Genomic DNA, 12294 nt, shown 5'->3' with positions numbered 1-12294 from the left:
GGCAGCAGAGAACTGGAAGGAAAGGCGCTGTCCAGATTGTCTAGCCCAGCTGATTTGTACGAGTCCAGATTTTGCAGCTCTTTCAGAACATCTGCTGTCTAGATTTGGGTGAAGGAGAAGCTGGGGAGGCTCGGGCAAGTAGCTGTGGGGGGGCAGAGCTGTTGGCCAGGTTGGGGTAGCCAGGAGGAAAGCATGGCCAGCTGTAGAGAAATGCTTATTGAAATTTTGGATTATCATGGATTTATCGGTGGTGAACGTGTTACCTAGCATCAGTGCAGTGGGCAGCTGGGAGGAGGTGCTCTTGTTCTCCATGGACTTTACAGTCTCCCAAAACGTTTTGGAGTTAGAGCTACAGGATGCAAATTTCTGTTTGAAAAAGCTAGCCTTTGCTTTCCTGACTGTCTGTGTGTATTGGTTCCTGACTTCCCTGAACAGTTGCATATCGCGGGGATGCAGGCAATGAGGCATTGATCGCTGAGATCCTGATTGAAAACAGCAGAGGTGTATTTGGAGGTGCAAGTTGGTCAGGATAATATCTATGAGGGTGCCCATGTTTATGGATTTAGGGTATCTGGTGGTTTCCTTGATGATTTGTGTGAGATTGAGGGCATCTAGCGTAGATTGTAGGACTGCTGGGGTGTTAAGCATATCTCAGTTTAGGTCACCTAACAGAATGAACTCTGAAGACAGATGGGGGGGAAATCAATTCACATATGGTGTCCAGGGCACAGCTGGGAGCTGATGGGGTCTATAACAGGCAGCAACAGTGAGAGATTTATTTCTGGAGAGATTAATTTTTTAAATTAGAAGCTCAAACTGTTTGGGCATACTCACCTTGTGCATCCCATACTCTTAATCTTGTGGGTATACATGCAGCTCAGTCGTGCCCAGAAGTATCAACCTTTTTTCACTGTGTGAATTGTCTTTACAATCTGTTCAGTGCCAGCCCAGAGCGATGGGCCATTCTCAAGTTTTTAAAAAACTGGCTGATGTCTTAATCGCCTTTCAGACACGTGATGGAGTGTGTGTATTACTGCGGTCCGACTGGTGGCAACTCATTTACCGTCTATCATCAAGGCCCTAGACATGCTTCTTGCTACCTGCAGCCTGACAAACGAAGACAAATCTGAGACAAAGCATCTGAAAAGCTACTTCAATCAATCAATCAATCAATCAATCAATCAATCAAATGTATTCATAAAGCCCTTCTTACATCAGCTGATGTCACACAAAACAAACCCAGCCAAAAACCCGAAATAGTGGCTAGGAAAAGCTCCCTAGAAAGGCCAGAACCTAGGAAGAAACCTAGAGAGGAACCAGGCTATGAGGGGTGGCCAGTCCTCTTCTGGCTGTGCCAGTTGGAGATTATAACAGAACAGCCAAGATGTTCAAATGTTCATAGATGACCAGCAGGGTCCAATAATAATAATCACTGTGGTTGTAGAGGGTGCAACAGGTCAGCATCTCAGGAGTAAATGTCAGTTGGCTTTTCATGGCCTATCATTCAGAGTATCTCTACAATTCCTGCTGTCTCTAGAGATTTGAAAACAGCAAATCTGGACAGGTAGCACATCCGGTGAACAGGTCAGGGTTCCATAGCCGCAGGCAGAACAGTTGAAACTGGAGCAGCAGCACGACCAGGTGGACTGGGGACAGCAAGGAGTCATCAGGCCAGGTAGCCCTGAGGCATGGTCCTAGGGCTCAGGTCCTCGAGAGAGAGAAAGAAAGAAAGAAAGAAAGAAAGAGAGAAAAAGAGACAATTAGAGAGAGCATACTTAAATTCACACAGTACACTGGATAAGACACGAGAAATACTCTTGATGTAACAGACTAATCCTAGCCCACCGACACAAACTATTGCAGCGTAAATACTGGAGGCTGAGACAGGAGGGGTCGGGAGACACTGTGGCCCCGTCCAATGCTACCCCCGGACAGTGCCAAACAGGCAGGATATAACCCCACCCACTTTGCCAAAGCACAGCCCCCACACCACTAGAGGGATATCTTCAACCACCAACTTACCATCCTGAGACAAGGCCGAGTATAGCCCACGAAGATCTCCCCCACGGCACAACCCAAGGGGGGGGCGCCAACCTAGACAGGAAGATCACGTCAGTGACTCAACCCAGTCAAGTGACGCACCCCTCCCAGGGATGGCATGGAAGAGCACCAGTAAGCCAGTGACTCAGCCCCTGTAATAGGGTTAGAGGCAGAGAATCAGAGAAGCAAAACCTTCAAATCAGCCCTTGCCTTAACAGGAAGCCAGTGTAGAGAGGCTAGCACTGGAGTAATATGATCACATTTTTTGGTTCTAGTCAAGATTCTAGCAGCCGTGTTTAGTACTACTTCATGTCTTTCAAGGCAATCTTCCTGCTCACTTTCTGGGTAAAAGTTTTGCAGCGTTTTGAGAATAGAAGCCTAATTCTTCAGTCAGGGTATATTTATCTGGACACACAATAAGGCACTACAGGAAGAAATACAGGCTCTGCATAATCAATTTAACGCTCTTCTGGCAGAAGCCTCCACGGTGGCAAATGAAATGGGTGTAACTACTCAGTTTCACAGTGAACAGAGGAGCCGCCTGAGAAAAAAAGAAAACGTTTCCCTGACGAGACCGAAGATGACAGAGCAAATTAACCGTCAGACACTGGATTTCGCAACACAGTGTTTTATGTGGCTCTGGATAGTATAATCAGTCATTTGGATGTGCGGTTCCACACGATTACAGCTATACGCGAGGAGTTTTCACCAATACTTACATTTAGGAAATTGACTGATAACAAAATTTGTGTATCTTGCCACAAATTGAGAAACAAGTACTCCAAAGATCTCACAGATGGATTTGAAAATGAAGTGTGGCGTCTAAAGACGATATTATGGTGTCACTTTTTTCAGATGGTCTTTCTCCTGTAGAGATCCTAAATGCCATCCACAAGATGCAGCTACAGAGCATTTTTGGAGAGGTGTGCGTTGCACCGCGAATCTTCTGTACAATGACCTGTAACAGTTGCTGGAGGTGAACGTGCCTTCAGTAAGCTGAAACTTACAATGAACTGTCTAAGATCTACGATGTGCCAAGACAGGTTGGACATCCTTGCTATCCTTTGAATTGAAAACCAGTTAGCTAGAAAATGTAACTTTAAATACATTATGAATGAGTTTGCTCACAAGAAGGCTTGACGCTGGGCTCTTGGTGCAGTGTAAGCTCTGAGTTTTGTTTACAGGGAACAAACGCAATGACAAATGCCTTAACCTGTTCTACCCAAGCCTGCCCGGAGATGGGCAAAATACTGTTCCAGAGTATTATCTGCTATGGTTTATCTCCTGTTGAATTTACTCAGGAATGCCCACATAATGTCTTGACACTACAGTTGCAGTTTCACAGATGCTTGTTCTCTGTAGATACCACATTTATGCCTGCAGTCCACATAGTTCAGGACATTTATATTTATTTTGGGTATGTTATTTAGGCATATATTTAGGAATTATGCGTAGGGCAGAAGAGGGTTAGCCTTGTTTATAAGAATTGGTATTAAATTATTTAATCTGAAACATGGATCATTGGTAATTTCTTCATTAAAACTGACTACAATACCATATATTGTTTTTTAAAGTCACCAATTGTGTAGTTATTTATAATAAAGCATCATAAAAATGGCATGACCCAGACTGCTTTTGTTAACATTAAGAACCAAAAATGTTTGCAGTACTGTTAATATAGGCAAAGGACAAAGGTGGAAACTAGAATCTGCACAATTGTAGTATAGAGCAGCAGAAGCTTATAGGTAGTACATGTAATAACACATATTGTTCGGTACGTTATTTTAATCTGAAATGTTCTAATTTCTATGTTAGGGGCCCGGTAGTGTTTTTTCTTCAATTCTGGCAACGCCCCTGGGGATCCTAATAAAAATAATAAATTGCAGATGTCCTTCAGAACAGGTAGTCTTCAATAAAAGTCTGCTGGCTGCACAGTTTAAATGATTGTCTTATTCAAAGTTGACTTAATATCTTTCAATGTCCTCTCTTTCATAAAAAAAGGTAAATAGTACTCGAGACATTGGAATAATTTCCACATTTCAATAGATTTAATGAAAATTAATTTCACGGTATAATTTCAATGTGATGGTGAAAGCGCAGTAAAAAGGTTCACACCAAGTGTGATGTTGATTTTTTTTATTGAGAATTAAATTATAAGGAGGATCAGGTATCAGCCAAACAGCAATCAGCTAGCTTGTCTAACTACCTTAGCTAGCATACCTTCTGGCAAGGTTGGTAGACTTTAGAAAAGCAAGCAATTACTAAATGTACTGAATATGACTCACATTCCTTTCAATCTTTTACCCAGATTTTTAGCAGAGATGAAGAGAAGCATGTTTCATTTCTTTAAAAAAAATAACTACTAGTCAGGAGGGTACAGACAGTTCGAGAGGTATGCTTAGATACGCAGAAAAATAAACATAGAATTAAGCATAATGATTATGGCTCTAGATTGTAGAAAAAAAGCTGTTTAATGTCTTTGAAACATTCAAAATTCTCCAACTTCCTGAAAGAGGGTGTAACGAGCGTCGTCGTAGGTGGAAGGAGGTGAGGACAAAGGTGCAGCGTGGTAAGTGTCCATATTCTTTAATAAAGTAATTGAACACCGAAACAATAAATAAAACGACAAACGAACAGTCCTGAATGGTGCTGGAAAAACACTGGACAGAAAATAAACACCCACGCAACCCAGGTGGAAAAAGGCTACCTAAGTATGATTCTCAATCAAAGACAACTAACAACACCTGCCTCTGATTGAGAACGATACTAGGCCGAACACAAAAAAAAACAACATAGAAAAACATACATAGACTGCCCACCCCAACTCACGCCCTGACCATACTAAAACAAAGACAAAAACAAAGGAACTAAGGTCAGAACGTACTGTGTGCCACTTCAGATATTTTCGTTGCATGACGCCCCCTGCTTCACTGTATCATGTCCTGTGTGGATTAGATTTTCATGCTGGTAAAGTAAAATTCTCTTAAAAACCAAAAAAAGCTAAAATGTCTACTATTCTATTCCATCATATTATATTCTACCGCATTCTATTATATTCCGTTCTATTCTCTACTGTCTGGGTATCTTCAGTTATTCCCAGATATTCCGTGACCAGGTAGTTCATGGTTTGAACTAAGCATTGGATGTGTTATTAATTCCTGGAGGGCAATAAGCAGGGAATCTTCTGTGCTGGTGTTTACCTATCAGCTGGCTCTGGCTCTCCAGAGCTCATTGAGGAAAATCAGAACATCGCTTATTTTCGTTACCGCTTGAATTACTCCTGAGTATCCCTAATTGGGCATAATTACATGTTTGTTTGATATTGTTATTGTGTAAAAACATCTGTTTGTGCAATGCTGGAGATACGACCAGAGAAGTATGTAAGACAGAAAACATCTCAGCAAACATGACCCCATTGGCCCCATGTGGGTACTTGTTAGGCAAGGCGGCCACGGGCTAGCCCACACCAGGCCCACAGCAATCAGGCATCAGCCCAACAGGTCTATCCCACACCAGCCCAACACAGGCTAGCCCACACCAGTCCAACACAGGCTAGCCCACACCAGCCTAACAGGCTAGCCCACACCAAGTCAACACAGGCTAGCCCACACCAGCCCAACACAGGCTAGCCCACACCAGTCCAACACAGGTCTAACCCATACCAGCCCAACACAGGCTAAACCAAACCAGCCCAACACAGGCTAGCCCACACCAGCCAAACAGGTCTACCCCACACCAAGCCCAACACAGGCTAACCCACAGAAAGCCCACACCAGCCCAACACAGGCTAGCCCACACAAAGTCCAACACAGGCTAGCCCACACCAACCCCACACCAGCCCAACACAGGCTAGCCCACACCAACCCCAACACAGGATAGCCCACACCAGCCCAACACATGCTAGCCCATACCAAGCCCAACACAGGATAGCCCATACCAAGCCCAACAAAGGATAGCCCATACCAAGCCCAACACAGGATAGCCCATACCAAGCCCAACAAAGGATAGCCCATACCAAGCCCAACACAGGATAGCCCATACCAAGCCCAACAAAGGATAGCCCATACCAAGCCCAAGGATAGCCTATACCAAGCCCCCCATACCAAGCCCAACAAAGGATAGCCCATACCAAGCCCTCCATACCAAGCCCAACAAAGGATAGCCCATACCAAGCCCCCCATACCAAGCCCAACAAAGGATAGCCCATACCAAGCCCCCCATACCAAGCCCAATACAGGATAGCCCATACTAAGCCCAGCTAAAGAAGGGGGCTCATTTGATTATTGTGTGGTGTGCACACAATTACTTTTATGCAACCATTACTGAGTGTCGTTCCAGTTTAAGCGTTATGTTGTGAGATGCCCAATTTTTGGGATCTTGTACACTGCCAATAATGAAGTCTTTAAAAAGACTTCAAAAAGTGCATGTGACATGAGAAACTTAAAAGTCGGTCCCTCTCCTTGTTCGGACGGCGTTCGGCGGTCGACGTCACCGGCCTTCTAGCCACCGCCGATCCACTTTTCATTTTCCTTTTGTTCTGTCTTTTGTCTTTCACACCTGGCTTCACTCAACCAATTACTTGTTTATTAGTTAACCCTCTGTTTCCCATGTTTTGTTTGTGAGTGATTGATCATTGTACATCGGTCCGTGTTTGTGGGCTCGCTATGTTGCTGTGTATTTTTGTATTTTGAGTAAAATACGTTGATTACTCATATCTGCTGTTCTGCGCCTGACTCTCTACACCAGCTACACACAGGACTATTACAGATGTCTTTCTGATACAATAATGTATCACATTCCATAAAAACCTTTAACACTTGGAAATTATGCAATTTATGCATTGAATTAAATTCTTAATAAATGTCAAAGATGCATTGGTCCAAGGTGGGCAGCCTACACGGGGACAATATTTTAGCCTGCATTGGGCCAATTTGGGAATATTTGCTAGTATTTTCTTTGTGCTTATTTCAGACAAAGTGAGGGCTGCCTTCATCGGATATGGGCTACTCACACAAGGCCACACGTGGCAAATGCCTTGGGGGCTAATGTCCAGCCAATGAGCAAAGGTGCATTGGCCCAATGTTGGCAGCCGATATGGGGCCAATATTTTTTCCTGCATTGGGCCCAAATCGTGCCAATGTGGTCATGTTTGCTGGGATAGAATACACATTTTGAAATATCTGCTGTTTGTTTGCTCTACTGTGGGAATATTGTAGTGGGATCTCTCTCTCTTTCTCTCTCTCTCTCTCTCTCTCTCTCTCTCTCTCTCTCTCTCTCTCTCTCTCTCTCTCTCTCTCTCTCTCTCTCTCTCTCTCTCTCTCTCTCTCTCTCTCTCTCTCTCTCTCTCTCTCTCTCTCTCTCTCTCTCTCTCTCTCTCTCTCTCTCTCTCTCTCTCTCTCTCTCTCATAGGCAGTGCTGACCCAATCATCTGGACTGTCTCTCTCCATGGCCTCCTGTGAATCATTCACCAATGTCTTGTTTATCAAGACAAAGGATCGCAACAATTTACGGAGCGGAACTTTTACAACTTTTACGTAAACTGCACATAAACCCCAGAAAGGAGGAGAAAGAAGTGGCTTGAGGCATTATCGATGAGCAATCTGAGGAGAGAAACGGGGTGAAGATAGAGATCTGAAGATATGCTGAGCCCGGGCATCTTTCAAAACCTTTAAGTGGAGTGATCTCAGGTGACAGAGATGAAGATAAGGATGAGAAAGCAGGGATTTCAGTCTGTTGAAGCACCTGGCCCACTAGGTCTGGTCAGCTCAGTGCACGAGTGTCTCCATCCCGAATGGCACCCTATTCCCTTTATAGTGCACTACACCTGACCAGGGCCCATAGGGCTCCTCTGTTCACTGTAGTGCACTATATAAGGAAATAGTGTGCCATTTGGGACGGAGACATTCGTGCACTGAGCTGACCAGGCTGACCAGGCGACAGATCACTTTGGCTGGCCAGTGGCCTTGAACAGAGAGTTATACTGAGTGGAGGATTTGAAAGCCACACAGTCAACAAAAAGCTCCAAACCCATAGGTATTGGTGTTGCAAGTCATCCATCGCAATTAACCAGCTATTTCATGACGCAACATTTCGAGGAGTTGTCTTTGAAGCATGGCTCAGATGGGAGAGGGAAAAAAACTCCCTGTTCAAACAGCGCCATCTTGTGTCAAAAGATCATACTGTCCTCTAAATTGGCCCTGAATCTCAGTGCCGATTTGAGGTGTTTTGCCTTTTCGATCACAATGAATTAGATTGCATAGACAGGGGGACCTGATCCTAGAACAGCACTACTGCTCTGAGACGCATGACACATACGGCCCCAGGACACCAGAGAAACTGAGCCATATACTGTATCATAAATACTCAACAAGAGGGATGTACTCAAACAGTGAAATCAACATTTGATTCCAGACAGAGACAACTACATTAGGGAATTCCCGTATGGAGTGTTCGCAAACAACATTGTTTATTGACACAGTCCTGGAGTGACTGTCCTGAAGCCTGTTTTCTTTTGAACAGGCATTGCCAAGTCAACCTAAAACAGCAGGTTCCTCAATCACCCCCCGACCAAGCAGCAATGTTTTTACTGCAAAGGATAACAAGGAGGTCTACTTTTACTAAACAAAGAGTGCTCAATTGTATGTTCATCCAGCCAAAGTAATGATACACTGTAGGTAATTGTGTTACTCACATAGTATAATGCCGAGGACCATGGTGGGCCCCTCTCAGTCAGTCCACCACGCAGACAACAGCTGAACTTCCAGCTCCAGCGGGACGTCTCGCTCGTGAGTATCATTGTTTCATCCAAACACAGCGCTCACACACTGCTAGAACGGAGGTTTACACTCTGTGGGTTATAATTAGATTGATTATGGATCGGATCAAATCTCACACAACGTTTGTGAGTAGATTTATAGTCGATAGCATCTCAGTGACGAGCAAGAGAAATTCACAAAAGTTCACAGAACATTATGGTGTTATGTTGTAACAGTTACTCTAGCTCTCACTCTCTCCTTTGTTCTTAGCAACGAGTCAAGCTGCCTGACAACAGAGAAAGATCTCCTTGATTAAAGGAGCGAACAAGAAGAGATTCACATTTAAGTAAATTTAACTGGCTTTGAGAGGATTTCATATCGACAGCTACTCTCTGTGACAAACATGTTTCCCAAATGACACCCTATTCCCTATTTAGTGGACTCACTACTTTTGGCCAGAGTCATATGGGTCTTGATCAAAAGTAGTACACTAGATACGGAACAGGGTGCCATTTGGGACATAAACAAAAGTTCTAGTATCTAAAGACCTACAGTATGCACCTTTAATGATAACCTCTAAGCTCAGTGACTAGACCACCGGGAGTTCATTCATTGCCCTTACGATAACCAGACGCTACCCCAGGAGGACTCCTATTGGTCTGATTGATCCAAGGAAATGACTGTCTGCCTCATGACATATATCCACTTACAGTGGCAGGCCTTCATTAATGTCTCTGTGTGTTTTACAATCAGCGGGCAAAGACAGACAGATCTCCGAATACACCGCATTCCTCGGGGCACTGTTTGGAGGGGGACATATGGAAAAGTACAACCTCTTCATTGAAACACGGCAGGGAGAGCGAGAGAGGCAGCCACATTAATACCAGAGCTTCTATAAATCTATCCACTGTCTATGCAGTTTCTCTGACTTTACCATTGCTGAGCCGTGGCAGCTTGAGGAGAGAGCGCCTCAGGCGCTCTCCATGTCTGTGGCCTACCTCTGCCTTCAACACTGCTGGCTCCACTGCAATGTGAATTCCTGGATAATATGAACTTGTGTCGACTTGCAAGGCTCAAACTAATACAGCGGGAGTTTTCCACCCCCCCCCCATAAATAACTAAAAACAACACCTTTGTTGCTGAGTGGCAAAAGGATATAGTTGAAGCAGAAGTGTCGAAAATATCTTTTTGAGAATGGTCATTGGGAGTGAGGTGAAACCCTCAACCCTGACCCAGTATGAAGTCAACCAGTTAGAAATAACACTTACACAATGTGTTGAAGGTCAATGGAAGGAAAAAGTGACATACGTTTCTATAAATCTACCAGTTTATACAAGGGTAATGAATCTAAAGCTCGGCTTTATCTTGGTCTAAAAAAGTTAGTTGATGTAGTTCACATCAAATACAACAAAAATAATTTACAAATGAAATACCCCAAAAATCAAGAGTAGAGAGAACAGTTGACTTTTTATTTGTATAGTAAATGCAGAAACTCACTTGTCAATTCATTCCAATTTCTACACATACTGTAACTGGAAAATAACAAAATGGATATGAAACTAACTTTGTAGAATACAAAAGTTTAATCAATGAACAAGCAATTATGGAAGTCAAAATCCTGTCTCTGAATCCAAACAAATGATGACGAATTCTCTTTCGATCATTCAACATGCCCTGACAAAATGATGTTTTCAAAACTTGGAAATTGGGTCTTGCCTTGAATCAAACCGTCAAAGCAGCTGTCTTCCATTTTGACAAGGGCTGTTTAAACATACATGCAGCAACATCGAAAAACTCCTGGCAGCCCAACAAGTCCTAAAGTTGTTCTATGGGGAAAATATAATGGCCAGTTTTTTTAGGTACACCCATCTAGTACTGGGTCAGACCCCCACCCCCCTCTACAAGGTGCGGTGTTCAAACGTCGCTAGGAAAACATTTCACACACCATCACCAGCATATACCGTTAACACCAGGCAGGATGGACCATGGACTCATAATGCTTATGGCAAATCCTGACGACTCAACAAGGAACGGGATTAGTCGGAACAGGCAATGTTTTTCCATCCTCAGTTGTCCAGTGTTGGTGATCGCATGCACACTGGTGCCGCTTCTTGTAGTTTTTGACTGATAGGAGTGGAATCTACTGCAATAGCCCATCCGTGACAAGTTGTACGCTGCGTGATGCTGTTCTGCACACCACTGTTCTACTGCACCGGTATTTGTCTGTTTGTGGCCCCCCTGTTAGCTTGCGCGATTCTTGTCATTCTCCTTCGACCTTTCTCATCAACAAGCTATTTTCCCCTACAGGGCTGACACTGACTGGATGTTTGTTTTGTTTGTCACACCATTCTCAGTAAACTCTAGACACGGTTGAGGGTGAAAAACCCAGGAGGCCGGCAATTTCCGAGGTACTGGAACTGGTGTGCCCGGCACCAACGATCATGCCACACTCAACGTCGCTTGAGTCACTCGTCTTGCCCATTCTAACGTTCAATCGAATAGTAACTGAATGCCTCAATGCCCGTCTGCCTGCTTGATATAGCAAGCCATAGCCACGTGACTCACTCTCTGTAGGAGCGAACCATTTGCGTGAACGGGGCGTACCTACTAAACTGGCCACTGAGTGTGTCTCACATAGGAATAGCCACATTTGGTCTGATTTCCTGATTTGGTAGACTGCAACCTAAACGTAACATGGTAAAGTGGCCAATTCTACTGTTTATGTAAAGAATGCCTAATATTGTTGCAGAGCTCAGTCAGAATAGTTCCACTATACCAAGTTTTTATACCTTAACGTGATATGCTTTTGTACAAAAACTACATTTAGGTAAATGAAAAATCGAATGGTGCTGACTCCACAGACAGGACTAGTAGCTCTGAGGACAGAATAATCCTGTGCAGTGTGTATCCACTGTCATGGTAACAATATTAACGATGAACCCTCTGGCAAGGAATAATCTGGTCATAAACCATGGCATATTGGCAATAAATTGTAGCGATGTCATCCCTCATTGTACTCTCTCTCTCTCTCTCTCTCTCTCTCTCTCTCTCTCTCTCTCTCTCTCTCTCTCTCTCTCTCTCTTCTCTCTCTTTCTCTTTTGCCCAACAAAAGATCTTACAGATCCCTGAAAGGTAAGTAGCAACAAAATCATACTCTAAAGGAAGGGTAAGACACAGTACACTTCAATACCTTCGACCTATACACGTAAAAAGTGAAAATGTACAGCGCGTTTGGGTACAACACGCTTCGTAAGTAATTGTTATTATTAATGATGGTGAAGATAAGTTTTCTTGCCCCCACCAAATTAAAAAATAAAAATAAAAGCAGAGATCTGATCTGCCTATTCCGAAGAACGTAGGCCTTAGAGTCAAAAGAAATGGGCTTCCTGATGTCCAACTCACTTCAGCGAGTTGACTTATCAAAGAGACAAATGGATGGATTCATTGTCAGCATTGTATGTGATTGTGGAATGGCCATTCTGCAAAACATGACTATATG

Source organism: Oncorhynchus gorbuscha, linkage group LG09, assembly GCF_021184085.1.
Source record: "Oncorhynchus gorbuscha isolate QuinsamMale2020 ecotype Even-year linkage group LG09, OgorEven_v1.0, whole genome shotgun sequence".
In the NCBI taxonomy this organism is placed as follows: Eukaryota; Metazoa; Chordata; class Actinopteri; order Salmoniformes; family Salmonidae; genus Oncorhynchus; species Oncorhynchus gorbuscha.
Note: the sequence above shows the minus strand (reverse complement) of the source record.